The 26,088-nt window shown below is 45.2% G+C and overlaps 20 non-coding genes across 20 annotated transcripts; all 20 read left to right on the forward strand.

Annotated features, from left to right (window-relative positions):
• The first annotated feature begins 920 nt into the window (after positions 1-920).
• On the forward strand, positions 921-1,111 carry LOC141248307 (U2 spliceosomal RNA). The gene has a single exon (XR_012311542.1). It is a non-coding gene; the product is annotated as a U2 spliceosomal RNA (small nuclear RNA).
• Positions 1,112-2,229: 1,118 nt separating this feature from the next.
• Positions 2,230-2,420, forward strand: LOC141248325 (U2 spliceosomal RNA). The gene has a single exon (XR_012311559.1). It is a non-coding gene; the product is annotated as a U2 spliceosomal RNA (small nuclear RNA).
• A 1,118-nt stretch (positions 2,421-3,538) lies between these two features.
• LOC141248336 (U2 spliceosomal RNA) lies at positions 3,539-3,729 on the forward strand. The gene has a single exon (XR_012311570.1). It is a non-coding gene; the product is annotated as a U2 spliceosomal RNA (small nuclear RNA).
• A 1,118-nt stretch (positions 3,730-4,847) lies between these two features.
• LOC141248349 (U2 spliceosomal RNA) lies at positions 4,848-5,038 on the forward strand. Its single transcript, XR_012311581.1, has one exon. It is a non-coding gene; the product is annotated as a U2 spliceosomal RNA (small nuclear RNA).
• Positions 5,039-6,156: 1,118 nt separating this feature from the next.
• Positions 6,157-6,347, forward strand: LOC141248361 (U2 spliceosomal RNA). The gene has a single exon (XR_012311592.1). It is a non-coding gene; the product is annotated as a U2 spliceosomal RNA (small nuclear RNA).
• Positions 6,348-7,465: 1,118 nt separating this feature from the next.
• LOC141248313 (U2 spliceosomal RNA) lies at positions 7,466-7,656 on the forward strand. Its single transcript, XR_012311548.1, has one exon. It is a non-coding gene; the product is annotated as a U2 spliceosomal RNA (small nuclear RNA).
• Positions 7,657-8,774: 1,118 nt separating this feature from the next.
• LOC141248315 (U2 spliceosomal RNA) lies at positions 8,775-8,965 on the forward strand. The gene has a single exon (XR_012311550.1). It is a non-coding gene; the product is annotated as a U2 spliceosomal RNA (small nuclear RNA).
• A 1,118-nt stretch (positions 8,966-10,083) lies between these two features.
• Positions 10,084-10,274, forward strand: LOC141248316 (U2 spliceosomal RNA). Its single transcript, XR_012311551.1, has one exon. It is a non-coding gene; the product is annotated as a U2 spliceosomal RNA (small nuclear RNA).
• A 1,118-nt stretch (positions 10,275-11,392) lies between these two features.
• LOC141248317 (U2 spliceosomal RNA) lies at positions 11,393-11,583 on the forward strand. Its single transcript, XR_012311552.1, has one exon. It is a non-coding gene; the product is annotated as a U2 spliceosomal RNA (small nuclear RNA).
• Positions 11,584-12,701: 1,118 nt separating this feature from the next.
• Positions 12,702-12,892, forward strand: LOC141248318 (U2 spliceosomal RNA). Its single transcript, XR_012311553.1, has one exon. It is a non-coding gene; the product is annotated as a U2 spliceosomal RNA (small nuclear RNA).
• Positions 12,893-14,010: 1,118 nt separating this feature from the next.
• On the forward strand, positions 14,011-14,201 carry LOC141248319 (U2 spliceosomal RNA). The gene has a single exon (XR_012311554.1). It is a non-coding gene; the product is annotated as a U2 spliceosomal RNA (small nuclear RNA).
• Positions 14,202-15,319: 1,118 nt separating this feature from the next.
• On the forward strand, positions 15,320-15,510 carry LOC141248320 (U2 spliceosomal RNA). The gene has a single exon (XR_012311555.1). It is a non-coding gene; the product is annotated as a U2 spliceosomal RNA (small nuclear RNA).
• A 1,118-nt stretch (positions 15,511-16,628) lies between these two features.
• LOC141248322 (U2 spliceosomal RNA) lies at positions 16,629-16,819 on the forward strand. The gene has a single exon (XR_012311556.1). It is a non-coding gene; the product is annotated as a U2 spliceosomal RNA (small nuclear RNA).
• Positions 16,820-17,937: 1,118 nt separating this feature from the next.
• Positions 17,938-18,128, forward strand: LOC141248323 (U2 spliceosomal RNA). Its single transcript, XR_012311557.1, has one exon. It is a non-coding gene; the product is annotated as a U2 spliceosomal RNA (small nuclear RNA).
• A 1,118-nt stretch (positions 18,129-19,246) lies between these two features.
• LOC141248324 (U2 spliceosomal RNA) lies at positions 19,247-19,437 on the forward strand. Its single transcript, XR_012311558.1, has one exon. It is a non-coding gene; the product is annotated as a U2 spliceosomal RNA (small nuclear RNA).
• A 1,118-nt stretch (positions 19,438-20,555) lies between these two features.
• Positions 20,556-20,746, forward strand: LOC141248312 (U2 spliceosomal RNA). Its single transcript, XR_012311547.1, has one exon. It is a non-coding gene; the product is annotated as a U2 spliceosomal RNA (small nuclear RNA).
• Positions 20,747-21,864: 1,118 nt separating this feature from the next.
• On the forward strand, positions 21,865-22,055 carry LOC141248326 (U2 spliceosomal RNA). The gene has a single exon (XR_012311560.1). It is a non-coding gene; the product is annotated as a U2 spliceosomal RNA (small nuclear RNA).
• A 1,118-nt stretch (positions 22,056-23,173) lies between these two features.
• LOC141248327 (U2 spliceosomal RNA) lies at positions 23,174-23,364 on the forward strand. The gene has a single exon (XR_012311561.1). It is a non-coding gene; the product is annotated as a U2 spliceosomal RNA (small nuclear RNA).
• Positions 23,365-24,482: 1,118 nt separating this feature from the next.
• LOC141248328 (U2 spliceosomal RNA) lies at positions 24,483-24,673 on the forward strand. Its single transcript, XR_012311562.1, has one exon. It is a non-coding gene; the product is annotated as a U2 spliceosomal RNA (small nuclear RNA).
• Positions 24,674-25,791: 1,118 nt separating this feature from the next.
• Positions 25,792-25,982, forward strand: LOC141248329 (U2 spliceosomal RNA). Its single transcript, XR_012311563.1, has one exon. It is a non-coding gene; the product is annotated as a U2 spliceosomal RNA (small nuclear RNA).
• The last annotated feature ends 106 nt before the right edge of the window (positions 25,983-26,088 follow it).

Here is a 26,088-nt window from a genome sequence, read left to right on the forward strand (position 1 = left end):
AATGTGATGCAATGCTATCTTTCTAGCTCTCCCTTTCTACTTCCTTTTGGATAAACAGACATATTAGGCAAGCATTTTGGAGCTTTCACCTAAATAACTACAGGTGGTGAGATAAGCTGCACAATATAATTGACCTTTCAGTATATTGTTGCACACACACCATCTATTTAGCAAATGCCCTTGTTATCAACAGCAGCCTTTTAAACTCACCCGAGCTAACAGGTATGTGCGCTGGTTACACTGCTGCGCTTAAAATTTCTTTTTTGGTTTGCTACAATGCCTTTTCTGAAACGTTGTCTCCTTCTGCTGGAACACTGACTTCTTTCATTTAATGCCTGCAGACTATAAAAGAGAACCCAACCCAAAAAGTTTGGTTGATTAGTCTGTGGCATTCTGTTAAACTGTTGCTTATGGCGGTCTCTGTGAGCTTCTCAGCGACATTCAGCCAGCCAGGTATCCTGCCTGCAGTAGATGGAATGTGGCAATGGAACGCTGGCTGCGCGTGTCATAATAGGCTCTGAGCCTTTATATACCTGTGCACAGCAGCAGCCACCTTCAGTCTGCTGCTGGACAGCCAGCAGCAGCAGCAGCAGCAGGAGAGGTATGTAATCAGGAGCCCTCCTGCTAAGGGTAGACAGCTGCTCGTTCCACCCCACCCCCCGCCTTAATTGGTTCTCCTCCCTTCCAACGGTGTTGAGGCGGGTGGGAACAGCAGGGGGTGAAGGTGCTGTGTTTAAAGAGGTGGAGTTATGCAGATCTAAAACGCGTGGATTGCAGCAGCAGCAAGCCGAAAAGTGCAGGCATGTAAGGGATCTAGAGGTTGACAACATGTCTTCTTAACGGGAGTCCAGGAGCTCATCTCCACAAATGGACTTTTTAGGATCCTTGGGTGGCTCCGTAGTTTGAAACCAATTCTGGTTATCGCTTCTCGGCCTTTTGGCTAAGATCAAGTGTAGTATCTGTTCTTATCAGTTTAATATCTGATACGTCCCCTATCTGGGGACCATATATTAAATGGATTTTTAGAACAGGGAGATGGAAAAAGAGCTTGCTCTGTCCACTCCACGCATTGACCTGGTATTGCAGTATCTCCAGGACCGGTGCACCCCTTCTTTAATGCAGTTTCTAAAATCAGAAAGAATTGAATTCAATGTTTTTTGTTCATTTTGCTTGTTTGTCGGATTTTGGGATGGACTCTTTGGCTCTGCTTTTCTTCTCCTCATTGGATTTTTCATGTTCAAAGTTGCAGAAGCCAGATTACAAGCTCATTTTGGTTCAACTTCAGCAACTGTGCATTGCATTGCCATGTAATGTGATGCAATGCTATCTTTCTAGCTCTCCCTTTCTACTTCCTTTTGGATAAACAGACATATTAGGCAAGCATTTTGGAGCTTTCACCTAAATAACTACAGGTGGTGAGATAAGCTGCACAATATAATTGACCTTTCAGTATATTGTTGCACACACACCATCTATTTAGCAAATGCCCTTGTTATCAACAGCAGCCTTTTAAACTCACCCGAGCTAACAGGTATGTGCGCTGGTTACACTGCTGCGCTTAAAATTTCTTTTTTGGTTTGCTACAATGCCTTTTCTGAAACGTTGTCTCCTTCTGCTGGAACACTGACTTCTTTCATTTAATGCCTGCAGACTATAAAAGAGAACCCAACCCAAAAAGTTTGGTTGATTAGTCTGTGGCATTCTGTTAAACTGTTGCTTATGGCGGTCTCTGTGAGCTTCTCAGCGACATTCAGCCAGCCAGGTATCCTGCCTGCAGTAGATGGAATGTGGCAATGGAACGCTGGCTGCGCGTGTCATAATAGGCTCTGAGCCTTTATATACCTGTGCACAGCAGCAGCCACCTTCAGTCTGCTGCTGGACAGCCAGCAGCAGCAGCAGCAGCAGGAGAGGTATGTAATCAGGAGCCCTCCTGCTAAGGGTAGACAGCTGCTCGTTCCACCCCACCCCCCGCCTTAATTGGTTCTCCTCCCTTCCAACGGTGTTGAGGCGGGTGGGAACAGCAGGGGGTGAAGGTGCTGTGTTTAAAGAGGTGGAGTTATGCAGATCTAAAACGCGTGGATTGCAGCAGCAGCAAGCCGAAAAGTGCAGGCATGTAAGGGATCTAGAGGTTGACAACATGTCTTCTTAACGGGAGTCCAGGAGCTCATCTCCACAAATGGACTTTTTAGGATCCTTGGGTGGCTCCGTAGTTTGAAACCAATTCTGGTTATCGCTTCTCGGCCTTTTGGCTAAGATCAAGTGTAGTATCTGTTCTTATCAGTTTAATATCTGATACGTCCCCTATCTGGGGACCATATATTAAATGGATTTTTAGAACAGGGAGATGGAAAAAGAGCTTGCTCTGTCCACTCCACGCATTGACCTGGTATTGCAGTATCTCCAGGACCGGTGCACCCCTTCTTTAATGCAGTTTCTAAAATCAGAAAGAATTGAATTCAATGTTTTTTGTTCATTTTGCTTGTTTGTCGGATTTTGGGATGGACTCTTTGGCTCTGCTTTTCTTCTCCTCATTGGATTTTTCATGTTCAAAGTTGCAGAAGCCAGATTACAAGCTCATTTTGGTTCAACTTCAGCAACTGTGCATTGCATTGCCATGTAATGTGATGCAATGCTATCTTTCTAGCTCTCCCTTTCTACTTCCTTTTGGATAAACAGACATATTAGGCAAGCATTTTGGAGCTTTCACCTAAATAACTACAGGTGGTGAGATAAGCTGCACAATATAATTGACCTTTCAGTATATTGTTGCACACACACCATCTATTTAGCAAATGCCCTTGTTATCAACAGCAGCCTTTTAAACTCACCCGAGCTAACAGGTATGTGCGCTGGTTACACTGCTGCGCTTAAAATTTCTTTTTTGGTTTGCTACAATGCCTTTTCTGAAACGTTGTCTCCTTCTGCTGGAACACTGACTTCTTTCATTTAATGCCTGCAGACTATAAAAGAGAACCCAACCCAAAAAGTTTGGTTGATTAGTCTGTGGCATTCTGTTAAACTGTTGCTTATGGCGGTCTCTGTGAGCTTCTCAGCGACATTCAGCCAGCCAGGTATCCTGCCTGCAGTAGATGGAATGTGGCAATGGAACGCTGGCTGCGCGTGTCATAATAGGCTCTGAGCCTTTATATACCTGTGCACAGCAGCAGCCACCTTCAGTCTGCTGCTGGACAGCCAGCAGCAGCAGCAGCAGCAGGAGAGGTATGTAATCAGGAGCCCTCCTGCTAAGGGTAGACAGCTGCTCGTTCCACCCCACCCCCCGCCTTAATTGGTTCTCCTCCCTTCCAACGGTGTTGAGGCGGGTGGGAACAGCAGGGGGTGAAGGTGCTGTGTTTAAAGAGGTGGAGTTATGCAGATCTAAAACGCGTGGATTGCAGCAGCAGCAAGCCGAAAAGTGCAGGCATGTAAGGGATCTAGAGGTTGACAACATGTCTTCTTAACGGGAGTCCAGGAGCTCATCTCCACAAATGGACTTTTTAGGATCCTTGGGTGGCTCCGTAGTTTGAAACCAATTCTGGTTATCGCTTCTCGGCCTTTTGGCTAAGATCAAGTGTAGTATCTGTTCTTATCAGTTTAATATCTGATACGTCCCCTATCTGGGGACCATATATTAAATGGATTTTTAGAACAGGGAGATGGAAAAAGAGCTTGCTCTGTCCACTCCACGCATTGACCTGGTATTGCAGTATCTCCAGGACCGGTGCACCCCTTCTTTAATGCAGTTTCTAAAATCAGAAAGAATTGAATTCAATGTTTTTTGTTCATTTTGCTTGTTTGTCGGATTTTGGGATGGACTCTTTGGCTCTGCTTTTCTTCTCCTCATTGGATTTTTCATGTTCAAAGTTGCAGAAGCCAGATTACAAGCTCATTTTGGTTCAACTTCAGCAACTGTGCATTGCATTGCCATGTAATGTGATGCAATGCTATCTTTCTAGCTCTCCCTTTCTACTTCCTTTTGGATAAACAGACATATTAGGCAAGCATTTTGGAGCTTTCACCTAAATAACTACAGGTGGTGAGATAAGCTGCACAATATAATTGACCTTTCAGTATATTGTTGCACACACACCATCTATTTAGCAAATGCCCTTGTTATCAACAGCAGCCTTTTAAACTCACCCGAGCTAACAGGTATGTGCGCTGGTTACACTGCTGCGCTTAAAATTTCTTTTTTGGTTTGCTACAATGCCTTTTCTGAAACGTTGTCTCCTTCTGCTGGAACACTGACTTCTTTCATTTAATGCCTGCAGACTATAAAAGAGAACCCAACCCAAAAAGTTTGGTTGATTAGTCTGTGGCATTCTGTTAAACTGTTGCTTATGGCGGTCTCTGTGAGCTTCTCAGCGACATTCAGCCAGCCAGGTATCCTGCCTGCAGTAGATGGAATGTGGCAATGGAACGCTGGCTGCGCGTGTCATAATAGGCTCTGAGCCTTTATATACCTGTGCACAGCAGCAGCCACCTTCAGTCTGCTGCTGGACAGCCAGCAGCAGCAGCAGCAGCAGGAGAGGTATGTAATCAGGAGCCCTCCTGCTAAGGGTAGACAGCTGCTCGTTCCACCCCACCCCCCGCCTTAATTGGTTCTCCTCCCTTCCAACGGTGTTGAGGCGGGTGGGAACAGCAGGGGGTGAAGGTGCTGTGTTTAAAGAGGTGGAGTTATGCAGATCTAAAACGCGTGGATTGCAGCAGCAGCAAGCCGAAAAGTGCAGGCATGTAAGGGATCTAGAGGTTGACAACATGTCTTCTTAACGGGAGTCCAGGAGCTCATCTCCACAAATGGACTTTTTAGGATCCTTGGGTGGCTCCGTAGTTTGAAACCAATTCTGGTTATCGCTTCTCGGCCTTTTGGCTAAGATCAAGTGTAGTATCTGTTCTTATCAGTTTAATATCTGATACGTCCCCTATCTGGGGACCATATATTAAATGGATTTTTAGAACAGGGAGATGGAAAAAGAGCTTGCTCTGTCCACTCCACGCATTGACCTGGTATTGCAGTATCTCCAGGACCGGTGCACCCCTTCTTTAATGCAGTTTCTAAAATCAGAAAGAATTGAATTCAATGTTTTTTGTTCATTTTGCTTGTTTGTCGGATTTTGGGATGGACTCTTTGGCTCTGCTTTTCTTCTCCTCATTGGATTTTTCATGTTCAAAGTTGCAGAAGCCAGATTACAAGCTCATTTTGGTTCAACTTCAGCAACTGTGCATTGCATTGCCATGTAATGTGATGCAATGCTATCTTTCTAGCTCTCCCTTTCTACTTCCTTTTGGATAAACAGACATATTAGGCAAGCATTTTGGAGCTTTCACCTAAATAACTACAGGTGGTGAGATAAGCTGCACAATATAATTGACCTTTCAGTATATTGTTGCACACACACCATCTATTTAGCAAATGCCCTTGTTATCAACAGCAGCCTTTTAAACTCACCCGAGCTAACAGGTATGTGCGCTGGTTACACTGCTGCGCTTAAAATTTCTTTTTTGGTTTGCTACAATGCCTTTTCTGAAACGTTGTCTCCTTCTGCTGGAACACTGACTTCTTTCATTTAATGCCTGCAGACTATAAAAGAGAACCCAACCCAAAAAGTTTGGTTGATTAGTCTGTGGCATTCTGTTAAACTGTTGCTTATGGCGGTCTCTGTGAGCTTCTCAGCGACATTCAGCCAGCCAGGTATCCTGCCTGCAGTAGATGGAATGTGGCAATGGAACGCTGGCTGCGCGTGTCATAATAGGCTCTGAGCCTTTATATACCTGTGCACAGCAGCAGCCACCTTCAGTCTGCTGCTGGACAGCCAGCAGCAGCAGCAGCAGCAGGAGAGGTATGTAATCAGGAGCCCTCCTGCTAAGGGTAGACAGCTGCTCGTTCCACCCCACCCCCCGCCTTAATTGGTTCTCCTCCCTTCCAACGGTGTTGAGGCGGGTGGGAACAGCAGGGGGTGAAGGTGCTGTGTTTAAAGAGGTGGAGTTATGCAGATCTAAAACGCGTGGATTGCAGCAGCAGCAAGCCGAAAAGTGCAGGCATGTAAGGGATCTAGAGGTTGACAACATGTCTTCTTAACGGGAGTCCAGGAGCTCATCTCCACAAATGGACTTTTTAGGATCCTTGGGTGGCTCCGTAGTTTGAAACCAATTCTGGTTATCGCTTCTCGGCCTTTTGGCTAAGATCAAGTGTAGTATCTGTTCTTATCAGTTTAATATCTGATACGTCCCCTATCTGGGGACCATATATTAAATGGATTTTTAGAACAGGGAGATGGAAAAAGAGCTTGCTCTGTCCACTCCACGCATTGACCTGGTATTGCAGTATCTCCAGGACCGGTGCACCCCTTCTTTAATGCAGTTTCTAAAATCAGAAAGAATTGAATTCAATGTTTTTTGTTCATTTTGCTTGTTTGTCGGATTTTGGGATGGACTCTTTGGCTCTGCTTTTCTTCTCCTCATTGGATTTTTCATGTTCAAAGTTGCAGAAGCCAGATTACAAGCTCATTTTGGTTCAACTTCAGCAACTGTGCATTGCATTGCCATGTAATGTGATGCAATGCTATCTTTCTAGCTCTCCCTTTCTACTTCCTTTTGGATAAACAGACATATTAGGCAAGCATTTTGGAGCTTTCACCTAAATAACTACAGGTGGTGAGATAAGCTGCACAATATAATTGACCTTTCAGTATATTGTTGCACACACACCATCTATTTAGCAAATGCCCTTGTTATCAACAGCAGCCTTTTAAACTCACCCGAGCTAACAGGTATGTGCGCTGGTTACACTGCTGCGCTTAAAATTTCTTTTTTGGTTTGCTACAATGCCTTTTCTGAAACGTTGTCTCCTTCTGCTGGAACACTGACTTCTTTCATTTAATGCCTGCAGACTATAAAAGAGAACCCAACCCAAAAAGTTTGGTTGATTAGTCTGTGGCATTCTGTTAAACTGTTGCTTATGGCGGTCTCTGTGAGCTTCTCAGCGACATTCAGCCAGCCAGGTATCCTGCCTGCAGTAGATGGAATGTGGCAATGGAACGCTGGCTGCGCGTGTCATAATAGGCTCTGAGCCTTTATATACCTGTGCACAGCAGCAGCCACCTTCAGTCTGCTGCTGGACAGCCAGCAGCAGCAGCAGCAGCAGGAGAGGTATGTAATCAGGAGCCCTCCTGCTAAGGGTAGACAGCTGCTCGTTCCACCCCACCCCCCGCCTTAATTGGTTCTCCTCCCTTCCAACGGTGTTGAGGCGGGTGGGAACAGCAGGGGGTGAAGGTGCTGTGTTTAAAGAGGTGGAGTTATGCAGATCTAAAACGCGTGGATTGCAGCAGCAGCAAGCCGAAAAGTGCAGGCATGTAAGGGATCTAGAGGTTGACAACATGTCTTCTTAACGGGAGTCCAGGAGCTCATCTCCACAAATGGACTTTTTAGGATCCTTGGGTGGCTCCGTAGTTTGAAACCAATTCTGGTTATCGCTTCTCGGCCTTTTGGCTAAGATCAAGTGTAGTATCTGTTCTTATCAGTTTAATATCTGATACGTCCCCTATCTGGGGACCATATATTAAATGGATTTTTAGAACAGGGAGATGGAAAAAGAGCTTGCTCTGTCCACTCCACGCATTGACCTGGTATTGCAGTATCTCCAGGACCGGTGCACCCCTTCTTTAATGCAGTTTCTAAAATCAGAAAGAATTGAATTCAATGTTTTTTGTTCATTTTGCTTGTTTGTCGGATTTTGGGATGGACTCTTTGGCTCTGCTTTTCTTCTCCTCATTGGATTTTTCATGTTCAAAGTTGCAGAAGCCAGATTACAAGCTCATTTTGGTTCAACTTCAGCAACTGTGCATTGCATTGCCATGTAATGTGATGCAATGCTATCTTTCTAGCTCTCCCTTTCTACTTCCTTTTGGATAAACAGACATATTAGGCAAGCATTTTGGAGCTTTCACCTAAATAACTACAGGTGGTGAGATAAGCTGCACAATATAATTGACCTTTCAGTATATTGTTGCACACACACCATCTATTTAGCAAATGCCCTTGTTATCAACAGCAGCCTTTTAAACTCACCCGAGCTAACAGGTATGTGCGCTGGTTACACTGCTGCGCTTAAAATTTCTTTTTTGGTTTGCTACAATGCCTTTTCTGAAACGTTGTCTCCTTCTGCTGGAACACTGACTTCTTTCATTTAATGCCTGCAGACTATAAAAGAGAACCCAACCCAAAAAGTTTGGTTGATTAGTCTGTGGCATTCTGTTAAACTGTTGCTTATGGCGGTCTCTGTGAGCTTCTCAGCGACATTCAGCCAGCCAGGTATCCTGCCTGCAGTAGATGGAATGTGGCAATGGAACGCTGGCTGCGCGTGTCATAATAGGCTCTGAGCCTTTATATACCTGTGCACAGCAGCAGCCACCTTCAGTCTGCTGCTGGACAGCCAGCAGCAGCAGCAGCAGCAGGAGAGGTATGTAATCAGGAGCCCTCCTGCTAAGGGTAGACAGCTGCTCGTTCCACCCCACCCCCCGCCTTAATTGGTTCTCCTCCCTTCCAACGGTGTTGAGGCGGGTGGGAACAGCAGGGGGTGAAGGTGCTGTGTTTAAAGAGGTGGAGTTATGCAGATCTAAAACGCGTGGATTGCAGCAGCAGCAAGCCGAAAAGTGCAGGCATGTAAGGGATCTAGAGGTTGACAACATGTCTTCTTAACGGGAGTCCAGGAGCTCATCTCCACAAATGGACTTTTTAGGATCCTTGGGTGGCTCCGTAGTTTGAAACCAATTCTGGTTATCGCTTCTCGGCCTTTTGGCTAAGATCAAGTGTAGTATCTGTTCTTATCAGTTTAATATCTGATACGTCCCCTATCTGGGGACCATATATTAAATGGATTTTTAGAACAGGGAGATGGAAAAAGAGCTTGCTCTGTCCACTCCACGCATTGACCTGGTATTGCAGTATCTCCAGGACCGGTGCACCCCTTCTTTAATGCAGTTTCTAAAATCAGAAAGAATTGAATTCAATGTTTTTTGTTCATTTTGCTTGTTTGTCGGATTTTGGGATGGACTCTTTGGCTCTGCTTTTCTTCTCCTCATTGGATTTTTCATGTTCAAAGTTGCAGAAGCCAGATTACAAGCTCATTTTGGTTCAACTTCAGCAACTGTGCATTGCATTGCCATGTAATGTGATGCAATGCTATCTTTCTAGCTCTCCCTTTCTACTTCCTTTTGGATAAACAGACATATTAGGCAAGCATTTTGGAGCTTTCACCTAAATAACTACAGGTGGTGAGATAAGCTGCACAATATAATTGACCTTTCAGTATATTGTTGCACACACACCATCTATTTAGCAAATGCCCTTGTTATCAACAGCAGCCTTTTAAACTCACCCGAGCTAACAGGTATGTGCGCTGGTTACACTGCTGCGCTTAAAATTTCTTTTTTGGTTTGCTACAATGCCTTTTCTGAAACGTTGTCTCCTTCTGCTGGAACACTGACTTCTTTCATTTAATGCCTGCAGACTATAAAAGAGAACCCAACCCAAAAAGTTTGGTTGATTAGTCTGTGGCATTCTGTTAAACTGTTGCTTATGGCGGTCTCTGTGAGCTTCTCAGCGACATTCAGCCAGCCAGGTATCCTGCCTGCAGTAGATGGAATGTGGCAATGGAACGCTGGCTGCGCGTGTCATAATAGGCTCTGAGCCTTTATATACCTGTGCACAGCAGCAGCCACCTTCAGTCTGCTGCTGGACAGCCAGCAGCAGCAGCAGCAGCAGGAGAGGTATGTAATCAGGAGCCCTCCTGCTAAGGGTAGACAGCTGCTCGTTCCACCCCACCCCCCGCCTTAATTGGTTCTCCTCCCTTCCAACGGTGTTGAGGCGGGTGGGAACAGCAGGGGGTGAAGGTGCTGTGTTTAAAGAGGTGGAGTTATGCAGATCTAAAACGCGTGGATTGCAGCAGCAGCAAGCCGAAAAGTGCAGGCATGTAAGGGATCTAGAGGTTGACAACATGTCTTCTTAACGGGAGTCCAGGAGCTCATCTCCACAAATGGACTTTTTAGGATCCTTGGGTGGCTCCGTAGTTTGAAACCAATTCTGGTTATCGCTTCTCGGCCTTTTGGCTAAGATCAAGTGTAGTATCTGTTCTTATCAGTTTAATATCTGATACGTCCCCTATCTGGGGACCATATATTAAATGGATTTTTAGAACAGGGAGATGGAAAAAGAGCTTGCTCTGTCCACTCCACGCATTGACCTGGTATTGCAGTATCTCCAGGACCGGTGCACCCCTTCTTTAATGCAGTTTCTAAAATCAGAAAGAATTGAATTCAATGTTTTTTGTTCATTTTGCTTGTTTGTCGGATTTTGGGATGGACTCTTTGGCTCTGCTTTTCTTCTCCTCATTGGATTTTTCATGTTCAAAGTTGCAGAAGCCAGATTACAAGCTCATTTTGGTTCAACTTCAGCAACTGTGCATTGCATTGCCATGTAATGTGATGCAATGCTATCTTTCTAGCTCTCCCTTTCTACTTCCTTTTGGATAAACAGACATATTAGGCAAGCATTTTGGAGCTTTCACCTAAATAACTACAGGTGGTGAGATAAGCTGCACAATATAATTGACCTTTCAGTATATTGTTGCACACACACCATCTATTTAGCAAATGCCCTTGTTATCAACAGCAGCCTTTTAAACTCACCCGAGCTAACAGGTATGTGCGCTGGTTACACTGCTGCGCTTAAAATTTCTTTTTTGGTTTGCTACAATGCCTTTTCTGAAACGTTGTCTCCTTCTGCTGGAACACTGACTTCTTTCATTTAATGCCTGCAGACTATAAAAGAGAACCCAACCCAAAAAGTTTGGTTGATTAGTCTGTGGCATTCTGTTAAACTGTTGCTTATGGCGGTCTCTGTGAGCTTCTCAGCGACATTCAGCCAGCCAGGTATCCTGCCTGCAGTAGATGGAATGTGGCAATGGAACGCTGGCTGCGCGTGTCATAATAGGCTCTGAGCCTTTATATACCTGTGCACAGCAGCAGCCACCTTCAGTCTGCTGCTGGACAGCCAGCAGCAGCAGCAGCAGCAGGAGAGGTATGTAATCAGGAGCCCTCCTGCTAAGGGTAGACAGCTGCTCGTTCCACCCCACCCCCCGCCTTAATTGGTTCTCCTCCCTTCCAACGGTGTTGAGGCGGGTGGGAACAGCAGGGGGTGAAGGTGCTGTGTTTAAAGAGGTGGAGTTATGCAGATCTAAAACGCGTGGATTGCAGCAGCAGCAAGCCGAAAAGTGCAGGCATGTAAGGGATCTAGAGGTTGACAACATGTCTTCTTAACGGGAGTCCAGGAGCTCATCTCCACAAATGGACTTTTTAGGATCCTTGGGTGGCTCCGTAGTTTGAAACCAATTCTGGTTATCGCTTCTCGGCCTTTTGGCTAAGATCAAGTGTAGTATCTGTTCTTATCAGTTTAATATCTGATACGTCCCCTATCTGGGGACCATATATTAAATGGATTTTTAGAACAGGGAGATGGAAAAAGAGCTTGCTCTGTCCACTCCACGCATTGACCTGGTATTGCAGTATCTCCAGGACCGGTGCACCCCTTCTTTAATGCAGTTTCTAAAATCAGAAAGAATTGAATTCAATGTTTTTTGTTCATTTTGCTTGTTTGTCGGATTTTGGGATGGACTCTTTGGCTCTGCTTTTCTTCTCCTCATTGGATTTTTCATGTTCAAAGTTGCAGAAGCCAGATTACAAGCTCATTTTGGTTCAACTTCAGCAACTGTGCATTGCATTGCCATGTAATGTGATGCAATGCTATCTTTCTAGCTCTCCCTTTCTACTTCCTTTTGGATAAACAGACATATTAGGCAAGCATTTTGGAGCTTTCACCTAAATAACTACAGGTGGTGAGATAAGCTGCACAATATAATTGACCTTTCAGTATATTGTTGCACACACACCATCTATTTAGCAAATGCCCTTGTTATCAACAGCAGCCTTTTAAACTCACCCGAGCTAACAGGTATGTGCGCTGGTTACACTGCTGCGCTTAAAATTTCTTTTTTGGATTGCTACAATGCCTTTTCTGAAACGTTGTCTCCTTCTGCTGGAACACTGACTTCTTTCATTTAATGCCTGCAGACTATAAAAGAGAACCCAACCCAAAAAGTTTGGTTGATTAGTCTGTGGCATTCTGTTAAACTGTTGCTTATGGCGGTCTCTGTGAGCTTCTCAGCGACATTCAGCCAGCCAGGTATCCTGCCTGCAGTAGATGGAATGTGGCAATGGAACGCTGGCTGCGCGTGTCATAATAGGCTCTGAGCCTTTATATACCTGTGCACAGCAGCAGCCACCTTCAGTCTGCTGCTGGACAGCCAGCAGCAGCAGCAGCAGCAGGAGAGGTATGTAATCAGGAGCCCTCCTGCTAAGGGTAGACAGCTGCTCGTTCCACCCCACCCCCCGCCTTAATTGGTTCTCCTCCCTTCCAACGGTGTTGAGGCGGGTGGGAACAGCAGGGGGTGAAGGTGCTGTGTTTAAAGAGGTGGAGTTATGCAGATCTAAAACGCGTGGATTGCAGCAGCAGCAAGCCGAAAAGTGCAGGCATGTAAGGGATCTAGAGGTTGACAACATGTCTTCTTAACGGGAGTCCAGGAGCTCATCTCCACAAATGGACTTTTTAGGATCCTTGGGTGGCTCCGTAGTTTGAAACCAATTCTGGTTATCGCTTCTCGGCCTTTTGGCTAAGATCAAGTGTAGTATCTGTTCTTATCAGTTTAATATCTGATACGTCCCCTATCTGGGGACCATATATTAAATGGATTTTTAGAACAGGGAGATGGAAAAAGAGCTTGCTCTGTCCACTCCACGCATTGACCTGGTATTGCAGTATCTCCAGGACCGGTGCACCCCTTCTTTAATGCAGTTTCTAAAATCAGAAAGAATTGAATTCAATGTTTTTTGTTCATTTTGCTTGTTTGTCGGATTTTGGGATGGACTCTTTGGCTCTGCTTTTCTTCTCCTCATTGGATTTTTCATGTTCAAAGTTGCAGAAGCCAGATTACAAGCTCATTTTGGTTCAACTTCAGCAACTGTGCATTGCATTGCCATGTAATGTGATGCAATGCTATCTTTCTAGCTCTCCCTTTCTACTTCCTTTTGGATAAACAGACATATTAGGCAAGCATTTTGGAGCTTTCACCTAAATAACTACAGGTGGTGAGATAAGCTGCACAATATAATTGACCTTTCAGTATATTGTTGCACACACACCATCTATTTAGCAAATGCCCTTGTTATCAACAGCAGCCTTTTAAACTCACCCGAGCTAACAGGTATGTGCGCTGGTTACACTGCTGCGCTTAAAATTTCTTTTTTGGTTTGCTACAATGCCTTTTCTGAAACGTTGTCTCCTTCTGCTGGAACACTGACTTCTTTCATTTAATGCCTGCAGACTATAAAAGAGAACCCAACCCAAAAAGTTTGGTTGATTAGTCTGTGGCATTCTGTTAAACTGTTGCTTATGGCGGTCTCTGTGAGCTTCTCAGCGACATTCAGCCAGCCAGGTATCCTGCCTGCAGTAGATGGAATGTGGCAATGGAACGCTGGCTGCGCGTGTCATAATAGGCTCTGAGCCTTTATATACCTGTGCACAGCAGCAGCCACCTTCAGTCTGCTGCTGGACAGCCAGCAGCAGCAGCAGCAGCAGGAGAGGTATGTAATCAGGAGCCCTCCTGCTAAGGGTAGACAGCTGCTCGTTCCACCCCACCCCCCGCCTTAATTGGTTCTCCTCCCTTCCAACGGTGTTGAGGCGGGTGGGAACAGCAGGGGGTGAAGGTGCTGTGTTTAAAGAGGTGGAGTTATGCAGATCTAAAACGCGTGGATTGCAGCAGCAGCAAGCCGAAAAGTGCAGGCATGTAAGGGATCTAGAGGTTGACAACATGTCTTCTTAACGGGAGTCCAGGAGCTCATCTCCACAAATGGACTTTTTAGGATCCTTGGGTGGCTCCGTAGTTTGAAACCAATTCTGGTTATCGCTTCTCGGCCTTTTGGCTAAGATCAAGTGTAGTATCTGTTCTTATCAGTTTAATATCTGATACGTCCCCTATCTGGGGACCATATATTAAATGGATTTTTAGAACAGGGAGATGGAAAAAGAGCTTGCTCTGTCCACTCCACGCATTGACCTGGTATTGCAGTATCTCCAGGACCGGTGCACCCCTTCTTTAATGCAGTTTCTAAAATCAGAAAGAATTGAATTCAATGTTTTTTGTTCATTTTGCTTGTTTGTCGGATTTTGGGATGGACTCTTTGGCTCTGCTTTTCTTCTCCTCATTGGATTTTTCATGTTCAAAGTTGCAGAAGCCAGATTACAAGCTCATTTTGGTTCAACTTCAGCAACTGTGCATTGCATTGCCATGTAATGTGATGCAATGCTATCTTTCTAGCTCTCCCTTTCTACTTCCTTTTGGATAAACAGACATATTAGGCAAGCATTTTGGAGCTTTCACCTAAATAACTACAGGTGGTGAGATAAGCTGCACAATATAATTGACCTTTCAGTATATTGTTGCACACACACCATCTATTTAGCAAATGCCCTTGTTATCAACAGCAGCCTTTTAAACTCACCCGAGCTAACAGGTATGTGCGCTGGTTACACTGCTGCGCTTAAAATTTCTTTTTTGGTTTGCTACAATGCCTTTTCTGAAACGTTGTCTCCTTCTGCTGGAACACTGACTTCTTTCATTTAATGCCTGCAGACTATAAAAGAGAACCCAACCCAAAAAGTTTGGTTGATTAGTCTGTGGCATTCTGTTAAACTGTTGCTTATGGCGGTCTCTGTGAGCTTCTCAGCGACATTCAGCCAGCCAGGTATCCTGCCTGCAGTAGATGGAATGTGGCAATGGAACGCTGGCTGCGCGTGTCATAATAGGCTCTGAGCCTTTATATACCTGTGCACAGCAGCAGCCACCTTCAGTCTGCTGCTGGACAGCCAGCAGCAGCAGCAGCAGCAGGAGAGGTATGTAATCAGGAGCCCTCCTGCTAAGGGTAGACAGCTGCTCGTTCCACCCCACCCCCCGCCTTAATTGGTTCTCCTCCCTTCCAACGGTGTTGAGGCGGGTGGGAACAGCAGGGGGTGAAGGTGCTGTGTTTAAAGAGGTGGAGTTATGCAGATCTAAAACGCGTGGATTGCAGCAGCAGCAAGCCGAAAAGTGCAGGCATGTAAGGGATCTAGAGGTTGACAACATGTCTTCTTAACGGGAGTCCAGGAGCTCATCTCCACAAATGGACTTTTTAGGATCCTTGGGTGGCTCCGTAGTTTGAAACCAATTCTGGTTATCGCTTCTCGGCCTTTTGGCTAAGATCAAGTGTAGTATCTGTTCTTATCAGTTTAATATCTGATACGTCCCCTATCTGGGGACCATATATTAAATGGATTTTTAGAACAGGGAGATGGAAAAAGAGCTTGCTCTGTCCACTCCACGCATTGACCTGGTATTGCAGTATCTCCAGGACCGGTGCACCCCTTCTTTAATGCAGTTTCTAAAATCAGAAAGAATTGAATTCAATGTTTTTTGTTCATTTTGCTTGTTTGTCGGATTTTGGGATGGACTCTTTGGCTCTGCTTTTCTTCTCCTCATTGGATTTTTCATGTTCAAAGTTGCAGAAGCCAGATTACAAGCTCATTTTGGTTCAACTTCAGCAACTGTGCATTGCATTGCCATGTAATGTGATGCAATGCTATCTTTCTAGCTCTCCCTTTCTACTTCCTTTTGGATAAACAGACATATTAGGCAAGCATTTTGGAGCTTTCACCTAAATAACTACAGGTGGTGAGATAAGCTGCACAATATAATTGACCTTTCAGTATATTGTTGCACACACACCATCTATTTAGCAAATGCCCTTGTTATCAACAGCAGCCTTTTAAACTCACCCGAGCTAACAGGTATGTGCGCTGGTTACACTGCTGCGCTTAAAATTTCTTTTTTGGTTTGCTACAATGCCTTTTCTGAAACGTTGTCTCCTTCTGCTGGAACACTGACTTCTTTCATTTAATGCCTGCAGACTATAAAAGAGAACCCAACCCAAAAAGTTTGGTTGATTAGTCTGTGGCATTCTGTTAAACTGTTGCTTATGGCGGTCTCTGTGAGCTTCTCAGCGACATTCAGCCAGCCAGGTATCCTGCCTGCAGTAGATGGAATGTGGCAATGGAACGCTGGCTGCGCGTGTCATAATAGGCTCTGAGCCTTTATATACCTGTGCACAGCAGCAGCCACCTTCAGTCTGCTGCTGGACAGCCAGCAGCAGCAGCAGCAGCAGGAGAGGTATGTAATCAGGAGCCCTCCTGCTAAGGGTAGACAGCTGCTCGTTCCACCCCACCCCCCGCCTTAATTGGTTCTCCTCCCTTCCAACGGTGTTGAGGCGGGTGGGAACAGCAGGGGGTGAAGGTGCTGTGTTTAAAGAGGTGGAGTTATGCAGATCTAAAACGCGTGGATTGCAGCAGCAGCAAGCCGAAAAGTGCAGGCATGTAAGGGATCTAGAGGTTGACAACATGTCTTCTTAACGGGAGTCCAGGAGCTCATCTCCACAAATGGACTTTTTAGGATCCTTGGGTGGCTCCGTAGTTTGAAACCAATTCTGGTTATCGCTTCTCGGCCTTTTGGCTAAGATCAAGTGTAGTATCTGTTCTTATCAGTTTAATATCTGATACGTCCCCTATCTGGGGACCATATATTAAATGGATTTTTAGAACAGGGAGATGGAAAAAGAGCTTGCTCTGTCCACTCCACGCATTGACCTGGTATTGCAGTATCTCCAGGACCGGTGCACCCCTTCTTTAATGCAGTTTCTAAAATCAGAAAGAATTGAATTCAATGTTTTTTGTTCATTTTGCTTGTTTGTCGGATTTTGGGATGGACTCTTTGGCTCTGCTTTTCTTCTCCTCATTGGATTTTTCATGTTCAAAGTTGCAGAAGCCAGATTACAAGCTCATTTTGGTTCAACTTCAGCAACTGTGCATTGCATTGCCATGTAATGTGATGCAATGCTATCTTTCTAGCTCTCCCTTTCTACTTCCTTTTGGATAAACAGACATATTAGGCAAGCATTTTGGAGCTTTCACCTAAATAACTACAGGTGGTGAGATAAGCTGCACAATATAATTGACCTTTCAGTATATTGTTGCACACACACCATCTATTTAGCAAATGCCCTTGTTATCAACAGCAGCCTTTTAAACTCACCCGAGCTAACAGGTATGTGCGCTGGTTACACTGCTGCGCTTAAAATTTCTTTTTTGGTTTGCTACAATGCCTTTTCTGAAACGTTGTCTCCTTCTGCTGGAACACTGACTTCTTTCATTTAATGCCTGCAGACTATAAAAGAGAACCCAACCCAAAAAGTTTGGTTGATTAGTCTGTGGCATTCTGTTAAACTGTTGCTTATGGCGGTCTCTGTGAGCTTCTCAGCGACATTCAGCCAGCCAGGTATCCTGCCTGCAGTAGATGGAATGTGGCAATGGAACGCTGGCTGCGCGTGTCATAATAGGCTCTGAGCCTTTATATACCTGTGCACAGCAGCAGCCACCTTCAGTCTGCTGCTGGACAGCCAGCAGCAGCAGCAGCAGCAGGAGAGGTATGTAATCAGGAGCCCTCCTGCTAAGGGTAGACAGCTGCTCGTTCCACCCCACCCCCCGCCTTAATTGGTTCTCCTCCCTTCCAACGGTGTTGAGGCGGGTGGGAACAGCAGGGGGTGAAGGTGCTGTGTTTAAAGAGGTGGAGTTATGCAGATCTAAAACGCGTGGATTGCAGCAGCAGCAAGCCGAAAAGTGCAGGCATGTAAGGGATCTAGAGGTTGACAACATGTCTTCTTAACGGGAGTCCAGGAGCTCATCTCCACAAATGGACTTTTTAGGATCCTTGGGTGGCTCCGTAGTTTGAAACCAATTCTGGTTATCGCTTCTCGGCCTTTTGGCTAAGATCAAGTGTAGTATCTGTTCTTATCAGTTTAATATCTGATACGTCCCCTATCTGGGGACCATATATTAAATGGATTTTTAGAACAGGGAGATGGAAAAAGAGCTTGCTCTGTCCACTCCACGCATTGACCTGGTATTGCAGTATCTCCAGGACCGGTGCACCCCTTCTTTAATGCAGTTTCTAAAATCAGAAAGAATTGAATTCAATGTTTTTTGTTCATTTTGCTTGTTTGTCGGATTTTGGGATGGACTCTTTGGCTCTGCTTTTCTTCTCCTCATTGGATTTTTCATGTTCAAAGTTGCAGAAGCCAGATTACAAGCTCATTTTGGTTCAACTTCAGCAACTGTGCATTGCATTGCCATGTAATGTGATGCAATGCTATCTTTCTAGCTCTCCCTTTCTACTTCCTTTTGGATAAACAGACATATTAGGCAAGCATTTTGGAGCTTTCACCTAAATAACTACAGGTGGTGAGATAAGCTGCACAATATAATTGACCTTTCAGTATATTGTTGCACACACACCATCTATTTAGCAAATGCCCTTGTTATCAACAGCAGCCTTTTAAACTCACCCGAGCTAACAGGTATGTGCGCTGGTTACACTGCTGCGCTTAAAATTTCTTTTTTGGTTTGCTACAATGCCTTTTCTGAAACGTTGTCTCCTTCTGCTGGAACACTGACTTCTTTCATTTAATGCCTGCAGACTATAAAAGAGAACCCAACCCAAAAAGTTTGGTTGATTAGTCTGTGGCATTCTGTTAAACTGTTGCTTATGGCGGTCTCTGTGAGCTTCTCAGCGACATTCAGCCAGCCAGGTATCCTGCCTGCAGTAGATGGAATGTGGCAATGGAACGCTGGCTGCGCGTGTCATAATAGGCTCTGAGCCTTTATATACCTGTGCACAGCAGCAGCCACCTTCAGTCTGCTGCTGGACAGCCAGCAGCAGCAGCAGCAGCAGGAGAGGTATGTAATCAGGAGCCCTCCTGCTAAGGGTAGACAGCTGCTCGTTCCACCCCACCCCCCGCCTTAATTGGTTCTCCTCCCTTCCAACGGTGTTGAGGCGGGTGGGAACAGCAGGGGGTGAAGGTGCTGTGTTTAAAGAGGTGGAGTTATGCAGATCTAAAACGCGTGGATTGCAGCAGCAGCAAGCCGAAAAGTGCAGGCATGTAAGGGATCTAGAGGTTGACAACATGTCTTCTTAACGGGAGTCCAGGAGCTCATCTCCACAAATGGACTTTTTAGGATCCTTGGGTGGCTCCGTAGTTTGAAACCAATTCTGGTTATCGCTTCTCGGCCTTTTGGCTAAGATCAAGTGTAGTATCTGTTCTTATCAGTTTAATATCTGATACGTCCCCTATCTGGGGACCATATATTAAATGGATTTTTAGAACAGGGAGATGGAAAAAGAGCTTGCTCTGTCCACTCCACGCATTGACCTGGTATTGCAGTATCTCCAGGACCGGTGCACCCCTTCTTTAATGCAGTTTCTAAAATCAGAAAGAATTGAATTCAATGTTTTTTGTTCATTTTGCTTGTTTGTCGGATTTTGGGATGGACTCTTTGGCTCTGCTTTTCTTCTCCTCATTGGATTTTTCATGTTCAAAGTTGCAGAAGCCAGATTACAAGCTCATTTTGGTTCAACTTCAGCAACTGTGCATTGCATTGCCATGTAATGTGATGCAATGCTATCTTTCTAGCTCTCCCTTTCTACTTCCTTTTGGATAAACAGACATATTAGGCAAGCATTTTGGAGCTTTCACCTAAATAACTACAGGTGGTGAGATAAGCTGCACAATATAATTGACCTTTCAGTATATTGTTGCACACACACCATCTATTTAGCAAATGCCCTTGTTATCAACAGCAGCCTTTTAAACTCACCCGAGCTAACAGGTATGTGCGCTGGTTACACTGCTGCGCTTAAAATTTCTTTTTTGGTTTGCTACAATGCCTTTTCTGAAACGTTGTCTCCTTCTGCTGGAACACTGACTTCTTTCATTTAATGCCTGCAGACTATAAAAGAGAACCCAACCCAAAAAGTTTGGTTGATTAGTCTGTGGCATTCTGTTAAACTGTTGCTTATGGCGGTCTCTGTGAGCTTCTCAGCGACATTCAGCCAGCCAGGTATCCTGCCTGCAGTAGATGGAATGTGGCAATGGAACGCTGGCTGCGCGTGTCATAATAGGCTCTGAGCCTTTATATACCTGTGCACAGCAGCAGCCACCTTCAGTCTGCTGCTGGACAGCCAGCAGCAGCAGCAGCAGCAGGAGAGGTATGTAATCAGGAGCCCTCCTGCTAAGGGTAGACAGCTGCTCGTTCCACCCCACCCCCCGCCTTAATTGGTTCTCCTCCCTTCCAACGGTGTTGAGGCGGGTGGGAACAGCAGGGGGTGAAGGTGCTGTGTTTAAAGAGGTGGAGTTATGCAGATCTAAAACGCGTGGATTGCAGCAGCAGCAAGCCGAAAAGTGCAGGCATGTAAGGGATCTAGAGGTTGACAACATGTCTTCTTAACGGGAGTCCAGGAGCTCATCTCCACAAATGGACTTTTTAGGATCCTTGGGTGGCTCCGTAGTTTGAAACCAATTCTGGTTATCGCTTCTCGGCCTTTTGGCTAAGATCAAGTGTAGTATCTGTTCTTATCAGTTTAACATCTGATACGTCCCCTATCTGGGGACCATATATTAAATGGATTTTTAGAACAGGGAGATGGAAAAAGAGCTTGCTCTGTCCACTCCACGCATTGACCTGGTATTGCAGTATCTCCAGGACCGGTGCACCCCTTCTTTAATGCAGTTTCTAAAATCAGAAAGAATTGAATTCAATGTTTTTTGTTCATTTTGCTTGTTTGTCGGATTTTGGGATGGACTCTTTGGCTCTGCTTTTCTTCTCCTCATTGGATTTTTCATGTTCAAAGTTGCAGAAGCCAGATTACAAGCTCATTTTGGTTCAACTTCAGCAACTGTGCATTGCATTGCCATGTAATGTGATGCAATGCTATCTTTCTAGCTCTCCCTTTCTACTTCCTTTTGGATAAACAGACATATTAGGCAAGCATTTTGGAGCTTTCACCTAAATAACTACAGGTGGTGAGATAAGCTGCACAATATAATTGACCTTTCAGTATATTGTTGCACACACACCATCTATTTAGCAAATGCCCTTGTTATCAACAGCAGCCTTTTAAACTCACCCGAGCTAACAGGTATGTGCGCTGGTTACACTGCTGCGCTTAAAATTTCTTTTTTGGTTTGCTACAATGCCTTTTCTGAAACGTTGTCTCCTTCTGCTGGAACACTGACTTCTTTCATTTAATGCCTGCAGACTATAAAAGAGAACCCAACCCAAAAAGTTTGGTTGATTAGTCTGTGGCATTCTGTTAAACTGTTGCTTATGGCGGTCTCTGTGAGCTTCTCAGCGACATTCAGCCAGCCAGGTATCCTGCCTGCAGTAGATGGAATGTGGCAATGGAACGCTGGCTGCGCGTGTCATAATAGGCTCTGAGCCTTTATATACCTGTGCACAGCAGCAGCCACCTTCAGTCTGCTGCTGGACAGCCAGCAGCAGCAGCAGCAGCAGGAGAGGTATGTAATCAGGAGCCCTCCTGCTAAGGGTAGACAGCTGCTCGTTCCACCCCACCCCCCGCCTTAATTGGTTCTCCTCCCTTCCAACGGTGTTGAGGCGGGTGGGAACAGCAGGGGGTGAAGGTGCTGTGTTTAAAGAGGTGGAGTTATGCAGATCTAAAACGCGTGGATTGCAGCAGCAGCAAGCCGAAAAGTGCAGGCATGTAAGGGATCTAGAGGTTGACAACATGTCTTCTTAACGGGAGTCCAGGAGCTCATCTCCACAAATGGACTTTTTAGGATCCTTGGGTGGCTCCGTAGTTTGAAACCAATTCTGGTTATCGCTTCTCGGCCTTTTGGCTAAGATCAAGTGTAGTATCTGTTCTTATCAGTTTAATATCTGATACGTCCCCTATCTGGGGACCATATATTAAATGGATTTTTAGAACAGGGAGATGGAAAAAGAGCTTGCTCTGTCCACTCCACGCATTGACCTGGTATTGCAGTATCTCCAGGACCGGTGCACCCCTTCTTTAATGCAGTTTCTAAAATCAGAAAGAATTGAATTCAATGTTTTTTGTTCATTTTGCTTGTTTGTCGGATTTTGGGATGGACTCTTTGGCTCTGCTTTTCTTCTCCTCATTGGATTTTTCATGTTCAAAGTTGCAGAAGCCAGATTACAAGCTCATTTTGGTTCAACTTCAGCAACTGTGCATTGCATTGCCATGTAATGTGATGCAATGCTATCTTTCTAGCTCTCCCTTTCTACTTCCTTTTGGATAAACAGACATATTAGGCAAGCATTTTGGAGCTTTCACCTAAATAACTACAGGTGGTGAGATAAGCTGCACAATATAATTGACCTTTCAGTATATTGTTGCACACACACCATCTATTTAGCAAATGCCCTTGTTATCAACAGCAGCCTTTTAAACTCACCCGAGCTAACAGGTATGTGCGCTGGTTACACTGCTGCGCTTAAAATTTCTTTTTTGGTTTGCTACAATGCCTTTTCTGAAACGTTGTCTCCTTCTGCTGGAACACTGACTTCTTTCATTTAATGCCTGCAGACTATAAAAGAGAACCCAACCCAAAAAGTTTGGTTGATTAGTCTGTGGCATTCTGTTAAACTGTTGCTTATGGCGGTCTCTGTGAGCTTCTCAGCGACATTCAGCCAGCCAGGTATCCTGCCTGCAGTAGATGGAATGTGGCAATGGAACGCTGGCTGCGCGTGTCATAATAGGCTCTGAGCCTTTATATACCTGTGCACAGCAGCAGCCACCTTCAGTCTGCTGCTGGACAGCCAGCAGCAGCAGCAGCAGCAGGAGAGGTATGTAATCAGGAGCCCTCCTGCTAAGGGTAGACAGCTGCTCGTTCCACCCCACCCCCCGCCTTAATTGGTTCTCCTCCCTTCCAACGGTGTTGAGGCGGGTGGGAACAGCAGGGGGTGAAGGTGCTGTGTTTAAAGAGGTGGAGTTATGCAGATCTAAAACGCGTGGATTGCAGCAGCAGCAAGCCGAAAAGTGCAGGCATGTAAGGGATCTAGAGGTTGACAACATGTCTTCTTAACGGGAGTCCAGGAGCTCATCTCCACAAATGGACTTTTTAGGATCCTTGGGTGGCTCCGTAGTTTGAAACCAATTCTGGTTATCGCTTCTCGGCCTTTTGGCTAAGATCAAGTGTAGTATCTGTTCTTATCAGTTTAATATCTGATACGTCCCCTATCTGGGGACCATATATTAAATGGATTTTTAGAACAGGGAGATGGAAAAAGAGCTTGCTCTGTCCACTCCACGCATTGACCTGGTATTGCAGTATCTCCAGGACCGGTGCACCCCTTCTTTAATGCAGTTTCTAAAATCAGAAAGAATTGAATTCAATGTTTTTTGTTCATTTTGCTTGTTTGTCGGATTTTGGGATGGACTCTTTGGCTCTGCTTTTCTTCTCCTCATTGGATTTTTCATGTTCAAAGTTGCAGAAGCCAGATTACAAGCTCATTTTGGTTCAACTTCAGCAACTGTGCATTGCATTGCCATGTAATGTGATGCAATGCTATCTTTCTAGCTCTCCCTTTCTACTTCCTTTTGGATAAACAGACATATTAGGCAAGCATTTTGGAGCTTTCACCTAAATAACTACAGGTGGTGAGATAAGCTGCACAATATAATTGACCTTTCAGTATATTGTTGCACACACACCATCTATTTAGCAAATGCCCTTGTTATCAACAGCAGCCTTTTAAACTCACCCGAGCTAACAGGTATGTGCGCTGGTTACACTGCTGCGCTTAAAATTTCTTTTTTGGTTTGCTACAATGCCTTTTCTGAAACGTTGTCTCCTTCTGCTGGAACACTGACTTCTTTCATTTAATGCCTGCAGACTATAAAAGAGAACCCAACCCAAAAAGTTTGGTTGATTAGTCTGTGGCATTCTGTTAAACTGTTGCTTATGGCGGTCTCTGTGAGCTTCTCAGCGACATTCAGCCAGCCAGGTATCCTGCCTGCAGTAGATGGAATGTGGCAATGGAACGCTGGCTGCGCGTGTCATAATAGGCTCTGAGCCTTTATATACCTGTGCACAGCAGCAGCCACCTTCAGTCTGCTGCTGGACAGCCAGCAGCAGCAGCAGCAGCAGGAGAGGTATGTAATCAGGAGCCCTCCTGCTAAGGGTAGACAGCTGCTCGTTCCACCCCACCCCCCGCCTTAATTGGTTCTCCTCCCTTCCAACGGTGTTGAGGCGGGTGGGAACAGCAGGGGGTGAAGGTGCTGTGTTTAAAGAGGTGGAGTTATGCAGATCTAAAACGCGTGGATTGCAGCAGCAGCAAGCCGAAAAGTGCAGGCATGTAAGGGATCTAGAGGTTGACAACATGTCTTCTTAACGGGAGTCCAGGAGCTCATCTCCACAAATGGACTTTTTAGGATCCTTGGGTGGCTCCGTAGTTTGAAACCAATTCTGGTTATCGCTTCTCGGCCTTTTGGCTAAGATCAAGTGTAGTATCTGTTCTTATCAGTTTAATATCTGATACGTCCCCTATCTGGGGACCATATATTAAATGGATTTTTAGAACAGGGAGATGGAAAAAGAGCTTGCTCTGTCCACTCCACGCATTGACCTGGTATTGCAGTATCTCCAGGACCGGTGCACCCCTTCTTTAATGCAGTTTCTAAAATCAGAAAGAATTGAATTCAATGTTTTTTGTTCATTTTGCTTGTTTGTCGGATTTTGGGATGGACTCTTTGGCTCTGCTTTTCTTCTCCTCATTGGATTTTTCATGTTCAAAGTTGCAGAAGCCAGATTACAAGCTCATTTTGGTTCAACTTCAGCAACTGTGCATTGCATTGCCATGTAATGTGATGCAATGCTATCTTTCTAGCTCTCCCTTTCTACTTCCTTTTGGATAAACAGACATATTAGGCAAGCATTTTGGAGCTTTCACCTAAATAACTACAGGTGGTGAGATAAGCTGCACAATATAATTGACCTTTCAGTATATTGTTGCACACACACCATCTATTTAGCAAATGCCCTTGTTATCAACAGCAGCCTTTTAAACTCACCCGAGCTAACAGGTATGTGCGCTGGTTACACTGCTGCGCTTAAAATTTCTTTTTTGGTTTGCTACAATGCCTTTTCTGAAACGTTGTCTCCTTCTGCTGGAACACTGACTTCTTTCATTTAATGCCTGCAGACTATAAAAGAGAACCCAACCCAAAAAGTTTGGTTGATTAGTCTGTGGCATTCTGTTAAACTGTTGCTTATGGCGGTCTCTGTGAGCTTCTCAGCGACATTCAGCCAGCCAGGTATCCTGCCTGCAGTAGATGGAATGTGGCAATGGAACGCTGGCTGCGCGTGTCATAATAGGCTCTGAGCCTTTATATACCTGTGCACAGCAGCAGCCACCTTCAGTCTGCTGCTGGACAGCCAGCAGCAGCAGCAGCAGCAGGAGAGGTATGTAATCAGGAGCCCTCCTGCTAAGGGTAGACAGCTGCTCGTTCCACCCCACCCCCCGCCTTAATTGGTTCTCCTCCCTTCCAACGGTGTTGAGGCGGGTGGGAACAGCAGGGGGTGAAGGTGCTGTGTTTAAAGAGGTGGAGTTATGCAGATCTAAAACGCGTGGATTGCAGCAGCAGCAAGCCGAAAAGTGCAGGCATGTAAGGGATCTAGAGGTTGACAACATGTCTTCTTAACGGGAGTCCAGGAGCTCATCTCCACAAATGGACTTTTTAGGATCCTTGGGTGGCTCCGTAGTTTGAAACCAATTCTGGTTATCGCTTCTCGGCCTTTTGGCTAAGATCAAGTGTAGTATCTGTTCTTATCAGTTTAATATCTGATACGTCCCCTATCTGGGGACCATATATTAAATGGATTTTTAGAACAGGGAGATGGAAAAAGAGCTTGCTCTGTCCACTCCACGCATTGACCTGGTATTGCAGTATCTCCAGGACCGGTGCACCCCTTCTTTAATGCAGTTTCTAAAATCAGAAAGAATTGAATTCAATGTTTTTTGTTCATTTTGCTTGTTTGTCGGATTTTGGGATGGACTCTTTGGCTCTGCTTTTCTTCT

Source organism: Phyllobates terribilis, unplaced genomic scaffold (assembly GCF_046119375.1).
Source record: "Phyllobates terribilis strain yellow unplaced genomic scaffold, ASM4611937v1 Scaffold_3637__1_contigs__length_73654, whole genome shotgun sequence".
In the NCBI taxonomy this organism is placed as follows: Eukaryota; Metazoa; Chordata; class Amphibia; order Anura; family Dendrobatidae; genus Phyllobates; species Phyllobates terribilis.